Here is a 21674-nt window from a genome sequence, read left to right on the forward strand (position 1 = left end):
TCGGGAAAAACAATGAGAGTCCTGAACAGGTGCTCCCACATGGGTAATGGAGTAAAGAAAAAATCCCTTTCGGCGCTTCCGGAGGATAAATGGGATTTTTTTTTTTTTCTTTACTCCACTTGTTTAGTTTTACACTGCTTCTTTTATATTGGTGCATTTGATCCAACTGTTGCCTGTGTGCCCTGCCACCGGCCACCCGTTATTGTCACCTGTGAAGGGATCTGACTTAGTCTCCCCATCTAGGACCGAAAGGCGGATGGAAATTACCCTGGACCTTTTAGCTGTACAGTTGCGTAATGACGAATACAAATGTGTCTGGCATTTTTCTAACCTGCAGTCCGACCATCCCATCACTATCCTTGCATTACACCTACATAATGAGTACACTAGGCTTATCTACTCTGATGATGAGTGAGGCAGCTGTCATCTAAAACAGACATTCTATGAGGGGGTTATGGCAAGCAATCCAACAAATCTGCTTTTGTTCAAGCCAAAATTTAATTCATGAATACTATACTTTACAAAGATAATGCTAGAAGTATAAATCCAGATTTACGTATCACTTTTTGCACTTCATTCGGTTTACAATTCTATAAACTAAAGGGTATCATTTCTAAATATTCAAAATGATATTTTACAACAAGTGATTCACAAGGATTACAGATATGTAGCTAGTAGTAATGAGCGAGCACTTCCATGCTTAGGTGATCAGTACTCATAACAAGCAGTTGGATGCTCGGATAGGTGCAACTTAAGTATCTGAGCATAATGGAAGTCAGTGGGAGACTCTATTATTTTTCCAGGAAATCTTCCAGATTAATGCTCAAGTCCTTTATTACCTTCCACTATACTCTGGTACACAAGTCCCGCCCATCCAAGCATTTAACTGTTTTTAACAAGAACCAAAAACCTGAGCATTGTAGTGCTCACGCATTACTAGTTGCCAGTAGTGATGGTTTTTGGGCAACATTCTTTACCCCAGTTTGTTGCAAACAAATTCAACATCAAAGGGATTTTTAAATGTGCTGGCAACTATTGTAATGATTTTCCTTTTACTGTCAATGGAAAATGTACAGCTTTTTTGTGTCACATGGAGGGAGCCACACCTTTAATTAATTGTGATTTGCATCATGAATTATATTGTATCAAATGCACTGTCTGCAATATGCTATATATCAGATGCACTACCCGCAAGCTCAAAAGACGCATTCACTGAGTTACTGACATCACCGCACATGAGAAATTCCGGATCTGGAGCTGACCAGGAGTTACCTATGAAGCCTCTTTCTCTGAACAAGGCTCCATGCGTTGGAGTACAGATTTAGGGGACGTTGTGGGACCACTACATAATGAATTGCAGTGGATTTTCAATTTTTTTTTTTTAATAAATTGATGAACAAAGGATACTGTATGGGGAGTCTTTATTCAAATAAACTTTTTTTTGCTGTGTGAGTGTTTTTTAACTTTACACACTGGGTTAGTAATGAGTATGTCTAATAGATGCCTGTATATTACTAACTTACTAACCCCTGGGCTTGATATCAGCTGACAACTCACAGCTGACATCAATCCTCAAAAAAATTACCCAAATTGCCACTGCATCAGGACAATCAAGAAATGCTGGGGCTAAGGGATGTGCCAATTTGGGATGGCTGAAGGGTGCTGTTTTTGGGCTGGGAAGGGCCAAACAACCATAGGCCTTCCTAGCCTGCAAATACAAGCCTGTATCTGTTCGCTTTACCTTGTCTTATCAAAAATAGGGGGGACATGCAAGACACTAAAGGGTGCAAGTGTAAAATTCTGCCTAAATGACTACTCTGATCTCTGCTTTTTTTCTTACATCAACTCTCCCTGAACTCCAGTGAGCCGAGCACTGCACCTGTGGGTCTCATATAAGACGCGATGATGTGATGCAACCAGCCAACCACAGTAACCAACATGGATATGACATTATCTGTGATTGTTAGGCAATCTACTATTACAGGTTAATGTGCTTGGTATTCACATTTAATAAAAATGTCTCTCATTATTAATTTTTGTATGTTATAACTAAGGGATTTGCTGCCAGAAACACATCTGGTTTTAACTATTTTGTTGGGATGAATCCATTAGTTTTTAACAATGTTTAAATAAACTAAAAAATTACCTGGTGGTTGTGCCATGCAACTTCCTCTTCACATATGGTATTGGTAGCCCATTAGATGTAATAGTAGGAGCATTGGTAATGGACTGCTATAAGGACAGGGATGCATCTCACGTAATGGTGTGAATGGCTCCTTATGCAGTCATGTGCATTTTGAATACCAAGCAGCCACCCATGGATATTTTGGGGGTTAATAAATGTGTGATGTTTGGTGGATGCAGTCGCACAGCACCACGAGATTGGCTTGTCCTGGTGGGGCGTATCTAAGCAAATACATTGTCTTCACCAGGGCCTCTGATGGTGAGGAGAGGTTAGGCCGCAGGTAGTCGCCAGATACCACTCCAGGGAAGTCCCCGAGTGTTCATGCATCTGAAGGACGGGTCAAGGCAGACATATTATGTACAGGTGGACAATGGCAAAAGTTATAGTTGAGCAGTCCTAGGTCAGGGCAGGCAAGACAGGTTTAGGATATAGTGCCGAGGACAGGAATGGACAGATCAGACTATATTGGTAAACAAGCCATGTCAATAACAATAAATTAGAAGAGAACACAGCCAGACAGGGCAAAATACAAAGTCAGACTAAACCTATTAACAGACAGGTAAAGGTGTGGATAGTGGAGCTATTTAATATTCCCACTAGTGGAAGGGGATATGACCAAAAAGGAACACTCACAGGAGACAGGGTATTACACTCCTACAGAGTTTGACCATGCCTTCTTACAGCCAGGCGGAGACTCTTAGGCCAAAGAAAAGAGGTATCAGTTCTGTATGTGTTGCAAGGAGGAGCTCACAAGGCTAGATAAAGGCATGAGTTTCCCCTTCTTTTATGCCCCCTCCTAAATTGGTTAGAAATCAAAGTTACAGATAATTGAACACAGGATTGCATGAGACCACTGGCAGACAGGGGCAGAGTTATAGACGAGACTGAAGACAGGCAGCAGAGTTAAAGACTGTAAAAAGGATTTCTAGAGAAAACTGGCAGACAGGTAATTATACTCCAGAGCAATAGGGAAGCCACATGGGACTGCAGGTGGACACAAACAGATGGTTCAAAGACCAAGGGCAGGGACAAAATGTCCAGAGACCAAGGACAGAGGCAAAAGGTCCAAAGACCCAGGTCAGGTAACAAGCAGGATTCCAGAGTACTGAAACCATGATACAGTGCACAAGTCAAAGTCAAAGTCTAGTCTCATAGAACTCATACAATCACAGTCAGTCTCCATAAAAAAGAGGGTCACAGAAAAAAAGAAGCCACAGCACTCCATGGGGTCTCCATCATAATGGGACAAAAGTGGAAACTGACTCTAGCAGATCTACCAGAGATTGGAGCATTTGTTGGTTCTCTCAGAGAGACATATTGACTAGAGGGTAATTGTCCAGACACAGAAGAAGCAGAAGACAGGAAGGACATTAGATTTGGGGACCAGGAGTTTTAATTTGTCAGTGGGAACCCATGGCCTGATTGTACTGTGATGTCTAGTGGATTTGAACCCACTGCGCCATGGGCAAGGCTTACTCTAGAGGGGCATAACTAATTAACTACCTGGTCTTCACTAGGGCCTCCAATTGTGAGGATAGCCTGGGCTGCAATTAGTTAGTCTTTATTGATGTTTTTGAAATCCTGATAAACAGTAAGAAATGCAGTGTTCTAAATCTCTGAGCACTGTGCCACATATTAGAGGGCTGCAGGGACAGTGGCAGGACTGGACATGCTATCTCCTCCAACAGGCAGATTCCCGATGATCCGCTCTGCTTTTCTACATAGTGGAACGTAGGCTACATCTTTCCAGTCACCGCCCCCCTTGTATTGTATTCCTTGTGTGTACATTGTCCCGTTTGCAGGTTAATCACCCCCTGTCATGCTTTTGTCCCTAAGTCTGGAGGAGGAGGGCCTGGGATCCACCTAAACTCTCTGCTTACCTGGGGGATTATTCAGTCTGGCTGGGAAGGAGAAGAGAGAAGCAGAGGGAAAAGCTGTGGCTACAGGCAGCACCCTAGAGAGCCATTGAGAAACCCTGATTTCCCTGGAAAAGGACTGCTGGAGGATTGTGACTGATGGCCGGGACATTTATCCCATTATTGGACTATTTTACCCTCTGTGTGGTGAATTATTTTATGGACCTTCTGTTTTGCTTGTAATAAATGTTCTTTTGATTATTCAATGATCTCTCGCTCTGTTGATTGTGCGATATTGGAGAAGGACCCTGTGACACCCTCTTTCACCACTTCATTAACCCCAAAATACCCCTTAAGATCTGACGTAATCCACACGAGGTCCCACTATGATTATAGCAGTTCTATATCTAAAATTACAGAGTGCAATCATGGAACATGACCAAGTGCTGTAACTGCAGGCAGAGAGTGAGAAATCATCGATGACGTCACTCAGGTTAGTGACGGTCACAGCTGGACGTTCACATGTGACCGCAGGTAACCTGAGTGATATATCAAGGTGAATCACGTCCATGTCAGCAGATCACCAGGGTTTCCTGCAGATCCACCAGCATGAACATCACCGGGTTTCCCTGCACCTATGTCTCACAGTCTTTACTGCGAGACTTTGCTGGAGGGAAGTCCAGTGACATAGGTGCCTTGGTCTGTGAGGCGATCCATAGTTCAGTAAGCCTGGGTTGTCATGGTGATGACCTGGGGATACTACGGCAGCGATCGGGCCCTTATGATCACTTTCCAGGAACCCAATCTTCCAGGTAAAGGTAAGAGATCCTTCTCCCTGCTGCGATCGCACTGATTGCAGCATTCAGGGGGTTAAATTGCCGGGAGCGGCATGAGCACCGCTATGAGCAGAGAGAGCTGCATCCTGGCTGTAACATCAGCCAGAGACCTGGCGGAGAGCACGGGATACAATGCCTGACGAAAAAAGCACAAAAAAGCATGATATAAAGCATGTGAAAAAGCATTATAAAATGCAAAAATGTATGAAAAAAAAAACATTTTTTCAGCAGCTTTTTTTTACTGCCATGACATGCTTTTTTGTGCTGAAAAAAATCACCATGGGCACATAGCCTAATGTTGTGATATCCTTATTCCCAGAAACCATATGTGAGTCAGAAATGCATGCAAGCATATTCTCCAGGCTCTCCCCATTCAGTTTCATCACTTTCCTATCCATTTCAGCCTTTTCCTCAAGCCCACAGACCTCTTTGTTGGGTCCAGCAGAAAATTACTCGCATTTCCCATTGACTTGCATTGTACTCACTATTCGGACTGAATACGCGAGTATTACAAAGTACTCGTTATGAGTATAGCGATTATGAATAAACTGGTACTCGCTCATCTCTAGTTATTAGATATACATTAAAAACTGTGCTCTGAAACAAAAAGGTCTAGAAAGGTGAAAGACAAAGGTCCGTATGATATATAGTGCATAATGATACCAGGCAATAATGGCCACTAACAATAACTTAAAGATATAAACTATAATTAGTAATGCTTGACCACGGAGGTTGGCACCCTATATGATGGACAAAATTACGGCCCCCACTCACCGTTGGCTTATGCTAGACCGCCCTATAAGTCCTTACCATATAGTATCAAAAGAAAATAAATCAATAGCTATAGATACCTCAATTGTCAATACAACCAACATACCACTGGATCTAGTTTTAGTGCATACCACAAAGGCGGTAATTGCACTATAACTAGATCATAGAAAATGTTCCTCTTGATAAGGGTGTGTGTTCGTGAATATTTATCTATCCACACTTAACGCCTCTATGATTTTTCCCCTCTGGATATGGCTCATGAAGCCAACAGGAAGAAGGAATGAAAGATGTTCATCACAGGCCAAGCAGATGATGTGATCATTTAAATAGATACTGCTGCACACAGCGATCATGGGTGTCAGTGCATTACCATTGGCCTTTTGAAGATCCCTGTCATCATCATGGTACAACTATGAAGATAAAGGAGATGTAGCGCTTTGCATAAATGAGTGCACCCCCTTTGAAAAGTAACATTTTAATCACTAAACACAAGTGTTCAAAATTTTGACAATACTGAGTTCAATAAATCATTGTATTAGTCCATAACATGAAAGAAAGGTTAATAATATAAATTTCATTAAACAAATCCTCAGTTTTGCTTAAATTAGGTAATGTAATAATAAATATTGTTTAGTGGTGAGGTGAGTACTATTGTATTTTGAAACCTTTTGCTAGCTCTCAAAAATGGGATTTCAGATAAATTTTTTCATCTCTAATTGTGAATTTCCAAAAAATCTAAAAAATTCCTCTTGTGATGAATTTTATCCACAGGTTATAAGTAGCGCTGAGAGGGCTCACAGATATCCAAAACTGGAGGGTCCCTGTTATCTTTTTTTTTAAATCCCATATATGTCTATGGGGACCAGAATCCGGGGATAAATAATGTTGGTAGAAGGGATGGAAGATAGGAGCACACGCACTGTACTTACTGAGCATCTGTCATGGCAGTACACTGCTTAAAGGGTGTGCATTCACTTCTGGTGCCGCTCATTAAGCTCATCACATATGCAGTGCTTTCCCTGCTTTTCTTACCCACCAGCCGTCCTGGCGTCTGTGATTGGTTGCAGTCAGACGTGCCCCCAGCCTGTGTGACGGCATCTGACTGCAACCACTCACAGGCGGTGTGGTGGTATAAAAATAAATAAATAAAACAATTTGGGTCTTCCCATATTATGATACCCAGCACAGAAAAAGCCCATGACTACAGGGTGCAGCCTCAAGCCCCACACTTATCTTGGCTGTGTATCAAAATAAGAGGAACTGCATGTGGCTTTTTTATAAATTGTTTAAATAAATAATTTTAAAAGACAAGTTACGGTCCCCAAAATTTTGGTACCCAGCAAAAATAAAGCCCAATGGCTGGAGGCAGATATTCTCAGACTGGAGAGGTCCATGCTTATTGGACCACCCCCTGGCCTAAAAATAGCAACCTGCAGTCATCAAAGATTGTCGCATCTATTAGATGCGACAAGCCCGGCACTTTACCCAGCTATTCCCAATTGCCCTGGTGTGGTGGCAATTGGGATATTGAGGGGGTTAATGGCAGCCCACAGCAGCCACTAAGTTCCAGATTAGTAATGGCATGCATCTTTAAAGGCCCAGTCACACTAAACAACATCGCTAGCAACATCGCTGCTAACGAACAATTTTTGTGATGTAACAGCGATGTTGCTAGTGATGTTGCTGTGTGTGACATCCAGCAACAACCCGGCCCCTGCTGTGAAGTCGTTGGTTGTTGCTGAATGTCCTGGGCTATTTTTTAGTTGTTGCTCTCCCGCTGTGAAGCACACATCGCTGTGTGTGACAGCGACAGAGCAACAACTAAATGTGCAGGCAGCAGGAGCCGGCTTCTGCGGACTCTGGTAACCACAGTAAACATCGGGTAACCAAGAAGCCCTTACCTTGGTTGCCTGATATTTACCTTCGTTACCAGCCTCCGCCGCTCTCAGCTGTCAGTGACGGCTCCTGCTCTGTGCACATGTAGTTGCAGTACACATCGGGTAATTAACCCCATGTGTACTGTAGCTAGGAGAGCAGGGAGCCAGCGCTAAGCAGTGTGCGCGGCTCCCTGCTCTCTGCACATGTAGCTGCAGTACACATTGGGTAATTAACCCCATGTGTACTGTAGCTAGGAGAGCAGGGAGCCAGCGCTAAGCGGTGTGCACTGGTAACCAAGGTAAATATCGGGTTGGTTACCCAATATTTACCTTAGTTACCAAGTGCAGCATTGCTTCCACGCGGCGCTGCTGGCTGGGGGCTCGTCACTGGTTGCTGGTAAGCTCACCAGCAACTCGTGTAGCCACGCTCCAGCGATCCCTGCCAGGTCAGGTTGCTGGTGGGATCACTGGTGTGACATCTCACCAGCGACCTCCTAGCAACTTACCAGCGATCCCTATCAGGTTGGATCGTTGTTGGGATCGCTGGTAAGTTGTTTAGTGTGACTGGGCCTTAAGACACCCCATCACTAATCTGTAAGTAAAAGTAAATAAACACAAACTCAGTAATTGTCTCTTCTGCCACATTTCACTACAGTATCTTATGTACATTTTTATTTTATAATGTAAACTATATTTATTTCCACAAAGTATAACAAGACATAACATAACATCTATGTCGAATACAAGAAGCGGATTCTGTCTTGACTCTTTAACGTAAAGAGTACCATTCAAATATTATTAATAACAACCATATGCATAACGGAGGGAAAGAGGAAAGTAGATGAGGGAAGGAGAAGAGAGGATAGAAGAAGCAAAGAGCAGAAAGGCAAAAAGTGAAGACCAGCGAAAAAAAGAAGAAAAGAAAAAAGAAACAGTACCATGAGATGAATGCAAATTAAATTTCTTACGTTCTTGTATAAGCTTACAACTGAAAAAAACATTTAGTAGGTTCTTATGCGGGCGTCATACGATATGATCTATCGTGCGATCGTACGAGCGATCGTACCCGCCCACGTCGTTTGTGCGTCACTTGCAATTAGTTGCCCGTGGCGCACAAAGTCATTAAAACCCTGTCACACGTACTTACCTGCTGAGCGACGTCCCTGTGGGCGGCGAACATCCACTTCCTGATGGGGGTGGGACTTTCGGTGTCACAGCGACGTCACACAGCCGCCGGCCAATAGAAGCGGAGGGGCGGAGATGACGTAAACATCCCGCCCACCTCCTCCCTTCCACATTGCCGGCGGGAGCCGAGGGACGCAGGTAAGCTGTGTTCATCATTCCCGGGGTGTCACACGGAGCAATGTATGCTGCCCCGGGTACAATGAACAACCAGCGCAAAGAAAAATAAACGACTTTTTAAAAATGAGCGACATGTCAACGATACACGATTTGTTACTGATTTGCGAACCTTCAGAGTCGTTTGGAGGTGTCACACGAAATGACGTCGCAAACGATGCCGGTTGTGCGTTACGAAAGCCGTGACCCCGACAACATATCGCACGATAGATCGTCTCGTGTGACGCCCGCATTAGACAATTCACAATGGAATATAGCAACTGATCCAGATACAATAAAGAAAGAAAGATAAATTAATCACAGGAGTAGTTGGATTACTGAAACCACTTTGCCCACTGAGACTTAAAATTGTTCAGACTGCCTTTACGGCTAGCAATCGTGTGTTCCATAACGCAATTGTTGTCGATTTTACATATAATTTCCTGCATTGAAAACAGTTTAGCCGATTTCCAATTAGATGCAATTTCAGATTTGGCCACCATAAGCACATGTGAAATAATCACAGTGCCTTCTGTCAGGATTTTGTCTAGATCCAGAGATAAGAGATCTGTGGCAGGATCCTACGTATTTCACGTACATTTTAATATGTAGCTACAGTAACAAAATAGATTATGTAGCTAAATAGCTAAATCTGCAATCTTTCTAACTGAAGCTTTCTTGGCTCTTTTTGTTCTGGTATTAGTCACTGTCTCACTTTCACTTGCTGGGAGTTTATATTTTAAAAATTATGTGTAGAATAGCATAAGAGTATAACTTGCTATTTTAAGCATTTTGCACCAGTTTCCCTTTTAAAGGCTCTGATTTTCTTTCACCTCTTATTTGCTTGGTGGAGACTAGCTGCTAATATATTTCCTACTCAATGCTCACAGTGTAAAGAGAAGATTATATTCCCATTCCTATGTTAAACATGAGCAAACCTGTGTGATAAAGGTTCGCCAATTTCAAATTTGGTATGAGCTTTTGCCTATTCGGTTTGTGCTCGGCAACCCAAGCACTTTACCCAAAAGTCAGTAATGTTCGGTTTTGTTCACTCACTGATTGCTGTTTTAAAAAATGCTTTTCTAATAACATGTTATGCTTTTAGATAGGGTTGTGGTGCTGTATGATGAATGGGGGATATGTTTAATGAGTAGAGGGAGAGGGGACTCAGGAGAAGCCAGACGCGTCCATTTTTTTCTTAATTTTATTTGCAGATGTTCCTGCAGCCAATCACGGTGCAGGAAACATCCACAAAGTTTAGACACAAGGGCTTGTGTCATTGGCTGCCTAAGCCACTTATCTATCTGCATATAAAAAGCGGACATGGAGCGTTGTTGCATTTTGTGAATGTAACACATTAGGAAAGTTGTTGCTGTCAATGCTGCTGGTGGGGCTGCCAGATGGTTAGCTTAGCTAGTGGTTAATATATATATATATATACAAATCGTCATTTAATGATAGAAATAGGGATAGGTACTTGTCAGTGCCTGCTATAGAGTTGCTAGTGAAGGTTCTAAATAGTTAAATAGTTATTGCTACTTATTACAGTCTGCTCCCAATTAGCCAGTCAATCAAATTTCTAGGTTTTGTTATTTAGCAGTGCCTGCTATTAATTTGGTAGTGAACTAGCTATAAAGGTCTTGGCAGTTTTCATTGTGTACTCAAAATTCTACAGTCAACCAAATTTTTAGGTATTGTTAGCTAGTACTTCCCGCTGTAAATTTGTTTGTGAACTAGGTAAAAAGGTCTTGCCACTTTTCAGTGTCTGCTCAAAATGGCGCAGTGAACCACATTTCTAGTTGTTGGTACTTTTTAGTGCCTTCGCAATACTGCCAACTCAGGCAGAAAATAAATAATTTATCTTTTGTGTCAGGTGTCTGACAGGTATGGCCATAGGGTTGCGAAACATCTATTTAAAATGGGAAGGGTACATCAACTATGATTGGTAAACCACGTCAAGGTTGTGGCGAAAGAGTGAATAGGCAGAGTGTTGTTGGTGTACGTGTACAAAGTTCTGTTAATTAAGACTTTAGTTTATACGCCAGATCATCCTATCTGAAGAGAAATGAGAACAACTTCCGTTACTGGACAGCCTACTCCACTAGATTTCTTTGGCAGCCACAGCAGCCGCATAATCGTTTCAACTTCCAAACGTGGCTGATAAACAGCATGTGCTAGAGTGGATGGCAAGCGCTGCATCAAGTGGTCTCTTCTCCTCTTCCTGCATCTCAACATCACAAATAGTTCATTTCTCAGACGTGCCACCCAAATTACACTTGTTCGCTCCATGTCACGAATCTGTGGGTAACCACACATTGGCGAGTCTGCTCAGCCATGAAATACATATTCTATCTATTTCATTATCTAAATAGTATCCATTTTGTGATTGAGCTCAAAATTGTTGTTTAATTATGTAAACAGTGGAAAATCAGTCTTCCAGATAAAATTATTTCCTTATCTAAATAGTGTTCATTCTGTGCTCCAGCTAAAAATTGCTATTTCATTATCTAAATTTTCTTCAGTACTGGATAGGAGAAATGGGGTTAATGCCAGGCTACTGCCAAATTTAAATACTGTTTATTATGATTAAACTTCTTTTATTTCATAGGTCTACGCATTTCAGGGATCCCGTTCCCTTCTTTAGGACAGGAGAGAAAAATCAACAATATCAATATTGTTGATTTTCCTTTCTTGTCTTGAAGAAGGGGACTGGATCCCTGAAATGCGTAGACCTATGAAATAAAAGAAGTTTAATAATCAGTATTTTTATTTGACAGCAACGCGGCATTAATCCCATTTCTCCTCTCCAGTGCTGAAGTTTAACCTACGTGGGGCTGCGGCAGCCGTCATTTCCTTAAGCTTTCATAGGAGTTGTGACTACCACAATCTTAATAGGTGAGTGGAATATCGTGGATTTTGCACTTTATTAATCAGTTAAGACCCTATTTGCGCTCTTTTGTCCTCAGCTTATTATCTACATATTGCAAAATCTGTGCTCCAGGTCAAAATTGTCATTTAATCACCTAAATAGTGATTGTTAATTTAGTAATAGGTGACTGACAAGTGTGGGACTAGGGCTGTGAAACAGCTGGTTAAAACAAAAAAGGGTACTTCAAACATGAGTGGCAAATACAGAGGTCATGAGGAGGCACTAAGTGTGGTGTTTGAGGTGTACGTGGGGTAGATGCTAATGTCCCTGAAAGCTCTATTCAACAAACACTGTTCATTCTAGCCAAAGACAACTGACAACTGGCTACTTACATTTTTTCACATATTCTATTCCATGGGCTTCAGAGGTCTGGTCCAAAGATTCCCAGACTTGAGAGGACGAAACATCTGCACTGATGCCCAAATTCTTTGTCAGTTGGATCCTGGACTGGATGAAGTGTTGTCCAAGCAGGAGTGAGACCCTTTGGTACCTGAGGCACACACATACTGTTATGTTATGTCAGGTCAGGAAGGGGAGGATTGGAACAACATAGAGCCTGACGATGAAGTTTTAGATCGTACTTTGTGTGAACCCAGAGGCACACAGCTGTGTAGCTCAGCAGATGAGGAAGAGGAGAGGGAGGAGGAAGACAAGGAGCTTACATTGGCAATTCCCATACAAACACAAAGTGATTCAACCATAAGAAGCACTGCATCTTCAGCCACAACTCTGGCTGTGGCCAGCAGTGGCCATGGTTCTGAAGTTCTCATGATGGGTTGCCTAACCTGCACCTTTTTGGAGAGCGCCAAGGATGACCCAATTTTTCTTCATCTGCCAACGTTGTAATCGACTCAATAGAGGCAAAAATTCAAATAATTTGACTACTACATGCATGAATCAGCACAAGCATGATGCATTACTGTCAGAATTTTACTGTGCTAAAATGCAAACTACTGGGACTAACCTCCACTTGTTTACTGGCTACAGTCGGGGTGAGTAAGAGCCCATCAGCTGTTATGGAAGTGACCATGCCTGGTGTTTTTGACTCATGTGAGACACCGAGGTCACATCCTATGTGTTCTATGCACTATACCTCCCTGCTGTGCAAACACACTATGAGGAAATGGAGGGGCAATATATGCCACTGTCCTGCTGTCTGCCTGAAAGGTTTTTAATCTCAAGACTCCAAAATGGGTCTCCAAATTCTTTTGTCTATATTGCCAGTGTTCTGGGATCAAAAGGCCTATGCCTGTCACTCATGCATCTCTTCACTTTTAAAATTAAAATGCCAGCCCACATCCTGTGTGTGGCAGGGACCACACTTCACTTGTCTGCAAACATACTATGGGGAAATGGGGAAGAGAATTGATGCCACTGTCCTGCTTTCTGGCTGCACCTTTTTAAATATCAAGACTACAATATGGGTTTCCAAGTTGTGTCTTGACTGTATTGCCCGGGTTCTGAGAGCAAGAGGCCTACACCTGTCACTCATGCATCTTTTGATTCTTAAAATGAAAATGCCAGCCCACATCCTGTTTGTTGCATGGAGCATAATTCCCTGCTGTGCAAACACACTACATGGAAATGGAGGGGGGTGGAGGGGGTGGTGGCAATAGATGCCACTTTCCTGTTATTAAATATCAAGACTCCAACATTGGTCTCCAAGTTGTGTCTTGTCTGTATTGGTAGGGGTATGGGAGCACTACACATGTCTTTCATCCACCTGTATATTTCTTATGGCAATAGTCTAGGAAGCTAATGGCTAGGCCAAAACAGTGGTGCTGCACTCTTACACTATTTTTGATGTTTTGGAAGCTTCTGCACCCCTGAAAGTGTTTTCTCGGCCTTATGTCTGGCCTGCCATTGAATTCAATGGGGTTTGAAAAGGTTAGGTAAAGTTTGGTATTTGTTCAGCCAACAGTGAATGTAGCATTTGTTCAGTAAGGCTCGGCTAAAGAAAACGTTGAAACGTTGAAAGGATCGCTCATCTCTAATCTCTATCTATCACAGCCCAGAAACTTTAGCAGCATGAAAGCTATTATACATCAATACTCAGTACTCAGCAATGTAGCTGTGAATGGATCTCTGCACTAGGATAAAACCCTTTCTTAAAAGCAGCACTACAGTATCTTTATGTATTTCTTTGCAGCTTGATTAATTAATCTACAGTTGCCTCATCCTTCTGCCACTTCATCCCCCTTCTTTATTCAGTATAAGTTTACACTATGTATTTAATTATTGTTAGAGTACGCAGGGGGTTGCTGTACCTAAGTGTTCCACTCAATATATTCATTATTAAGCTGGGACTATGTGTGGCCCAGTGTTCCTGTGTGTAATTACGTTTTACTAGGTTTTTCTTTTTATTTTAAATGTCCTTCAGCTTACTAAGTTTATTTTATAAAATTGATTAGGTATATAAAATAATAAATTATAGCGTTTATTATACTGAGTGTAGGTAGCTTAAACAAGTGACAAATAAGCAGACTATATAAGGGAGAAAAAAGAAAAATAAAACATACATTTAGCATCAAGCCCTTATTTAAACAAAAAGTAATTTCATTTTGTAATGACACATTGTATTTAAAAGTTTTTGCTGATGGAAAAAAGACTATACCATCAGAGGTCGAATCACTAATGCTTAATCATTGTATTAAAGTGGTTGTTCAAGAGAAATGGGACTTTGGTAGAAGCCAAATCCTCACCAGATTCCCTCTGGGCTATTCCCTATTGTATCTACTGTATGTAGTTAGGTCTGGGTCGAATTTTGACGAAAACTGAGAGTGTTTACAATCACAGAATACATCCCCTTTGCAGATGCTGCACCTGCTGGGCCTCAGGATTCCAGTGTGTATCTATGCGTTATTAGGATGGGACTATGTGTGCCTCTGTATTACAGGGCATAAGATAAGTCTATAGACAGCTAGATCTATAAGTAAGTAACTGAGTTTATAATAGTGAGTGTGGATAGAAAAATAAAGAGCAAATAGGCAAAATAAAAACTGTAAAAGTCATAGAATAATTAACTGCTCATAACATACAGAATTTATGAGTAATGAGTAGCTATTACCAGATTTATCATGTGTCACATAATCAACTTTTTTATTTTAATTGAATATTTAATATTCTAATATCAAGAGAACACTGAAAAGAAGTGAAATGTAAGAACATTGAACCATTTCCCTCCCCCCCACGAATAATGAAGCAGTTACAGTTGCAATAAAAAATTTTCAACCCCGCTTGTAAATCTGGTTTGTAAGCAAAATTTACAAATGTCCTGTTTTCTGCAATAAATCAATCAAATAAGAGAAATGTTAAAACATCAATGTAAGTTATAGGGTTTTTTCTAAATTCAACACAAAATATCCCTTTTTCTACAAATTAAAGGCAAAATGTCACTTTTATGCTGGGGCTTAACTATGATTTTGTCTGTGAAACCTGTCACATGGCCAAAATTCAAAGTGTATTTTGACTCTGAATACTTCTAAGTCTACAGTAATCATTGGCTGCAACACCTGAGCCATGGCCAATGTTCGCTAGATGTTGCTGCTACATTCAATAAAAAGGAATGAAATTGCATTTGTGACCCGAACGGGACTGTGAAAATCAAGTCAGAAGAAGTCCATATGAATCAGATGTACTGTAATTTGCATGTAATTGCAAGAAATTTGATTCATTTAGACTTTTTCCACCTTTAAAGTCACAGTCCCTTTGGGGTTACAAGGCAACTTCAACCACTTTTATTTAATATAGAAACAACAACTTTGGCTATGGCTGAGGTGTGGTGGCCAATTATTCTGTAGACTCAGAATTATTCATCCCCTTCATGACAAGCATCTTTATTACTTAAATAATTATTTGGTTGTTATGAAATTGCCACCCTGTACAAAAGCTATTAAGACGTAGTACAGCGTAATCCCCACTAAGTCGCAGTCGAGTAATGAAGGTGAGATAAAGAAACACTGTAATGGAAAGGCAGCTGAAGTACAGCAGAGTAACTTCAGCAGGCATTTAACATGCAAACCACCAGGGGGCAATAGAGTAGTCAAAAAGTCAGGGTCTAGCCAGGAAAGTCAAGTCACTGCAAAGGGAGGAGCAATATCAAGTCAGAAAACAGAACCGAGTCGGAAGCTTGGAGATCAGGTATGCAGAGGGAAACACAAACAACAGACAGGAGCGGGAAGTCAGGGACCGGGACAGGCAGACGAACATGGGAGGGTCAAAGTCAGAACAGAGTAGCAGGGAGGCAGAACAGATCAGGAACACTCACCAGAGCCAGTATACACTCTGCACGGCAGAAATATCACTGGCACTGAGTCATAGGTAGAGAGGCAATATATAGCGTCCTGGGATCCAGAACGAGGAAAGGGAAGTTAACCCCTGACATGACCAGGCCAGAGCTTGGTGTAACCAGCAGCAGGGAAAAAACGGCCTGGATCATGACAGAAATGCTGTAAATTTAAAGCATCACAACTATAGATATTCAAATTAATTTGATCAGAATTAAATTCAAGTAGAATTTTATTAAATCCACAGATCTAACAATAGTTCAAAGTTCAAACAATAAGCTTGCCGCCATTTTACACACTGAAGAATATCATATCAGTCTCAGAAAGCTATCATGACTTAAGACACAACCATTTGCATTTCCACAAAATGCGTTTCAGCCTTTATATCACATCATGTAGCACAGTCTATGAGAAGGGACTATCACAGCTTTTATAAAAGCCTAAACAGAGAATGCAGCAGCCATTTTAGAGTAATTTTTGGATAGTGAGAGTACATTAGAGGTCAACGCTCAGCAACTGACATAGGAAGAAGAATCCTTAAAATGTTGAACAGATGCTCAAGAAAGTAATATGTTGAATAAGTGCCACACTGAAGAAAATGAGTGTATTAACCTGTGAATAATGCAGATATACAGCATGATAAATTGAGGAAACATAGCAGCAATACCAGATTGCTCGGTGAGAAGATATACTGTAGGTGGCATCTATCATGCTGCAATTATAATTACACATTATTTTCTTAATTCTTAATACACTAAGCAGTTGCAGCAAGATAAAATACATTTTACAGAAAAGGAAATCTAAAATCAATGTCAAGTGACTGTACTGAGTATTTGCATTTTTTGTGCTTTTTGTGAATAATTGTTTTTAAAAATAAAAAGGGAAATTCTCTAAAATCCAGATATTGTACTGTGAATTACCTTACAAAGAATATATGTCATAAATAATATATATTTTTTTTGCACATTTGTTTTTTCCAGTTAAATTTTACCTCCATACAAAACAACTAGTACAACAATCTGTTGTAGGTGCTGACTTTCTAGTCATATAAATAAAGCATTACTTATGATATTTTTAGAAAGGAGACTGAATTTTGTTGACAGAAATAATGGAGATAAATATAGACATGTAATTGTCAGTGCCTGTTTTTGCACATCTGTTTTACTAGTCCAATTTGACAACCATACATGTCCGTGATCTGCTGCCACGTTTTGCTTTCTGTATTTGTACCTACCTACAATTTCTTGTTGATTGTCAAAAGTTAATCATAGTGTTGACCAAAATGTATAAAAAAAAGGTATTTTCTTGGTAGATCATGATTGTTGAGGGATATAAGAATCATCAGAGCATATTTTGCCATGAATCTGTGTCAAATCTGCAGCAAAATACCTAAATGTTATATTTTATAGTAAATCATGCTGTAAATTTGCCTTGGATTGCATTCTTTACATTACAATGCAAAGGGTCGACTGTGTAAAGCCATAGCAATCTACTATGCATTTATTGGCTCTCATAAAACTCTATTTACCAGCATTGTTAAGTAAATTTAATGCAATTGTTGAGGAATATTTAAAATTTTGATTTAGAAATATTCAAAATATACAATAAAAAGTTATAGCAAAATTACTCATGAAAGAAGCTAAAAATTGCCTTATTTTCTTATGTATCGCTTGAGATAACTTTTAGTATGAGTTATTCATTAAAACCATTTATATTAAAGAAAGTGTTATACTGAAAGACACACATAGAGAATTTAAAAAAAAAAAAAAAAGTTCTTTCTGCTATTACACTAATGAATCAGGAAGATAATTTAAGTTCACAATAGTAAAGCTGTGGAAATCAGTCAGCAGTCATTCTTTTTCCTCATTCCATAATAGGAGGATTTGGACATATTCTCTCTGTAAACTAAGTTCACAGTTGGTATTGGAAGGGCCCTTGCCCTAAAAGTGGCAACCCAATTGTCAACCAACTTTCCTCTGATAGTAAACCCTATGTAGAGATTAGCAGACTGATGGATCTTCAGTTTCGCCGGGTTCAAATGGACTTTGAAAAAAAAATTTGTTTTGGGATCCGGACTTGACCCTGGACCCTGAACCCCATTCAAGTCACTTGGGACCTAAACCTCTGTGCTGTAAGTCTCTCTCTCCTCCACCCCGCAACCTTTCAAGAAACTTTGTTAGAATATGAACAGCTCTTAAACTCAGGCAGAGACTTTTTAAAAAAAAATAAAAAATGTGTTTGGGTTCGAGTTCCAGACTCCGGTACAAACCACAAACTTTACCATTTGAGTTTGCTCATTTTTAGTCCTATATGGTGTTTCGCTTTCTATAGCTCACCAGAGAGACAGATAAATCATAGCAGAATCACCCTCAAGATGTTCTTATACTTCACTCCTTCATTTTTATTCTTTTACCATATCTGTTTCCCCAGCAAAGCACATAATTCCAAAATTCATCCAGTCTATTCACTATGCAGCAAGAACTTAGATCAAAGCTGTCAATCATACTGCCTCAGTCCCAGCCAGACCTAGATTATCACATTAAAAATTGTACAGGCAACATAACAGTGTCTAGTACAGAAATTTGAGAATTTCATTGTACAATTATCCTTCTTTTATTATATTACGACATATTTTGCATATACTCTATGTAAATAGAAAATTAAATAAAATGAAAAAGATACAAAAATAAATTAATATTTTTTTTTTAAATGAACTTTATAAAACAAAAAGGTCCGAATAAACAATTTAACAACATTTTCAAATAGTAATCCATGAAATTATAATGATTTCTTACATTTTATGATGAAAAATACCATACAAGGATTTGAAAAAAATGATTTTGTCAGTTAAAGATAATATCACAACAAATAATATATCTTCTAATTACCTTATATCCATGCATAAAACTATACTTTTATGCTTAAAAAAGGCAGAACAGCTGAACAGGTAAATGTACTGCGGAGCAGAACAAATTATAAGATATATTTCATGTTTTTTGCTTAGCAACCAATTATATTTAGGTCTACACTGTTTATTCTAGGGCTCATGGGACATTGTAATAATGACCACCATTTGTTTTACAAGAAATAATAGCTGCAAGCTTTTTATGTGCAAATATTTCTAATATGTTAATTTAATTAGGTATCTGTCAAATTTAATTAGAATATTTTATGGAAAACAACCCACTAAATCACAGAATATCAGATTACAATGGTAAGGCTTGTAGTCCAGAGGTCTACAGCATTTATGGCAATATGCTGTATAGGACATAACTGTGATAATATTGTTTTTTATGTCTTTGGGATATTTTTTATATTGTTTTTATCTTATTAGCAATGCTAGGGAATGTTGTGCTTATTCATGTTCATCTTTTCTGTTCAGTAAAAAGATAAAGCAGTGTATCAAGTGACCTATTTATTTTCACACTTGAATATGATTCATAATTTGTCATTAATTAGTCAATTAATAAACATATTTAACACATATTCACGATCCAGTATCATCCAATATATTTATCTCTCTTTCTATATATTCTCTCTCTCTATATATATATATATATATATATATATATATATATATATATATACAGTATATACATATGTGTTTGTTTATACTCGTGTGTATATATATATATATATATATATATATATATATATATATATATATATGTATATATATATATGTATATATATATAAAAAGCTGAGTGTATGTGTGTGTGTATGTATGTGTGTATGTCCGCTAAAGGAATCCTCAGCGTCGCATTTACAATCACGAAATTTTGCACAGAAAATGCATGTGACTCAGGGAACGTAATAGATTATGTTTGGGCGGGAAAATTTAACCCCGCGCTTTACAGTTACTCTCGAAAAATCCTGCATCCATTAAACTGAATGGAGCTGGGAGCTGCAGGCTTTTAGTAGTAACTGTCAGTGGTTGCTATAGGAACAAAATAAACTGTTAGTATAAGAAGCTTATGTGTGAGGTAATAAGATGTCGGTGGTGAAATGGATAGAGAAAGAGACAGAAAGAGACAGACAGACAGAGACACAGATAGAGATAGACGGGCAAAGAGACAGCCGGGCAAACAGACAGCCCTGGAAAGAGACAGACCTGGAAAGAGACAGACGGGCAGATGGGCAAAGCGACAGACGGGCAAAGCAACAGACGGGGCAAGAGACAGACTGGGAAAGAGACAGACCTGGGAAGAGACAGACCTGGAAAGAGACAGACAGGGAAAGAGACAGACGGGGAAAGAGACAGCCCTGGAAAGAGACAGCCCTGGAAAGAGACAGACGGGCAAAGAGACAGCCCTGGAAAAAGACAGCCCTGGAAAGAGACAGCCCTGGAAAGAGATAAACCTGGAAAGAGAAAGCCGGGCAAAGACACAGATGGGCAAAGAGACAAAGGGGCAAAGAGACAGACCTGGAAAGAGACAGAACAGGAAAGAGACAGAACGGGAAAGAGAAAGCCCTGGAAATAGACAGCCCTGGAAAGAGACCAACGGGTAAAGAGACAGACCTGGAAAGAAACAGACCGGGAAAGAGACAGACCGGGAAAAAGACAGTCGAGGAAAGAGACAGATGGGGAAAGAAACAGATGGGGAAAGAGACAGACGGGGAAATTGACAGATGGGGAAATTGACAGACCTGGAAAGGGACAGACCTGGAAAGAGACAGACCTGGAAAGAGACAGACGGGCAAAGAGACAGATGGGCAAAGAGACAGATGGGAAAAGAGACAGACGGGGAAAGAGACAGATGGGGAAATTGACAGATGGTGAAATTGACAGCCCTGGAAAGAGACAGAGGGGCAAAGAGATAGATGGGCAAAGAGACAGACGGGCAAAGAGAGAGACAGAAAGACACACACATAGAGACAGACACAGAGATAGAGAGAGACAGACAGATAAAGAGATTGAGGCAAACTGATACAAATACAGACAGAGAGATAGAAACAGACAGAGACATAGACACAGACAGACAAGGAAAGAGACAGACAGAGAGACAGACAGACAGCAACACACAGACAGAGACTGGGAGATAGACAGAGAGACAGTTACTATCCCGGGCAATGCCCGGGTACTACAGCTAGTGTATATATATATATATATATATATATATATATATATCAGAAAATGTGTGTGGTTGCCCGTTGAATACAAAATCACAATTTTGACCAATTTGAGTAAAATTTTGCATGGCCCGTCTTTATCACCAGGCTAAAATTACTGCGAACATTAAAACTAAAAATCTCCCCCTTCATTAGATTTGTCCCCCCCAATGTAGGTTCTATAGAAATAAAAGAGAAAATCGGTGTCTGTGTGCTAAATGCAAAACCATAGGATCTTAAAAAATTAAAGCAATGGCGCCCAAACAGTCGCTCTTAAAGGGGCAGCAACCATCTAGTCACTAAGGTGGGGCTACCTGATAACTCACCCTAAAGTCTTTAATAGAGTTCAGCAAGTACCTAACTATTTGTACTTGCTATACTCATAACGTGTAGGGATGATCGAATACTTCGATTATTCGGCTTCGCGAATATTTTCCGAATACTTTGCGGCTATTCGACTATTCGCGAATATTCGACGCACAATGT

This window comes from Anomaloglossus baeobatrachus, chromosome 3 (assembly GCF_048569485.1).
Source record: "Anomaloglossus baeobatrachus isolate aAnoBae1 chromosome 3, aAnoBae1.hap1, whole genome shotgun sequence".
NCBI classification, from domain to species: domain Eukaryota; kingdom Metazoa; phylum Chordata; class Amphibia; order Anura; family Aromobatidae; genus Anomaloglossus; species Anomaloglossus baeobatrachus.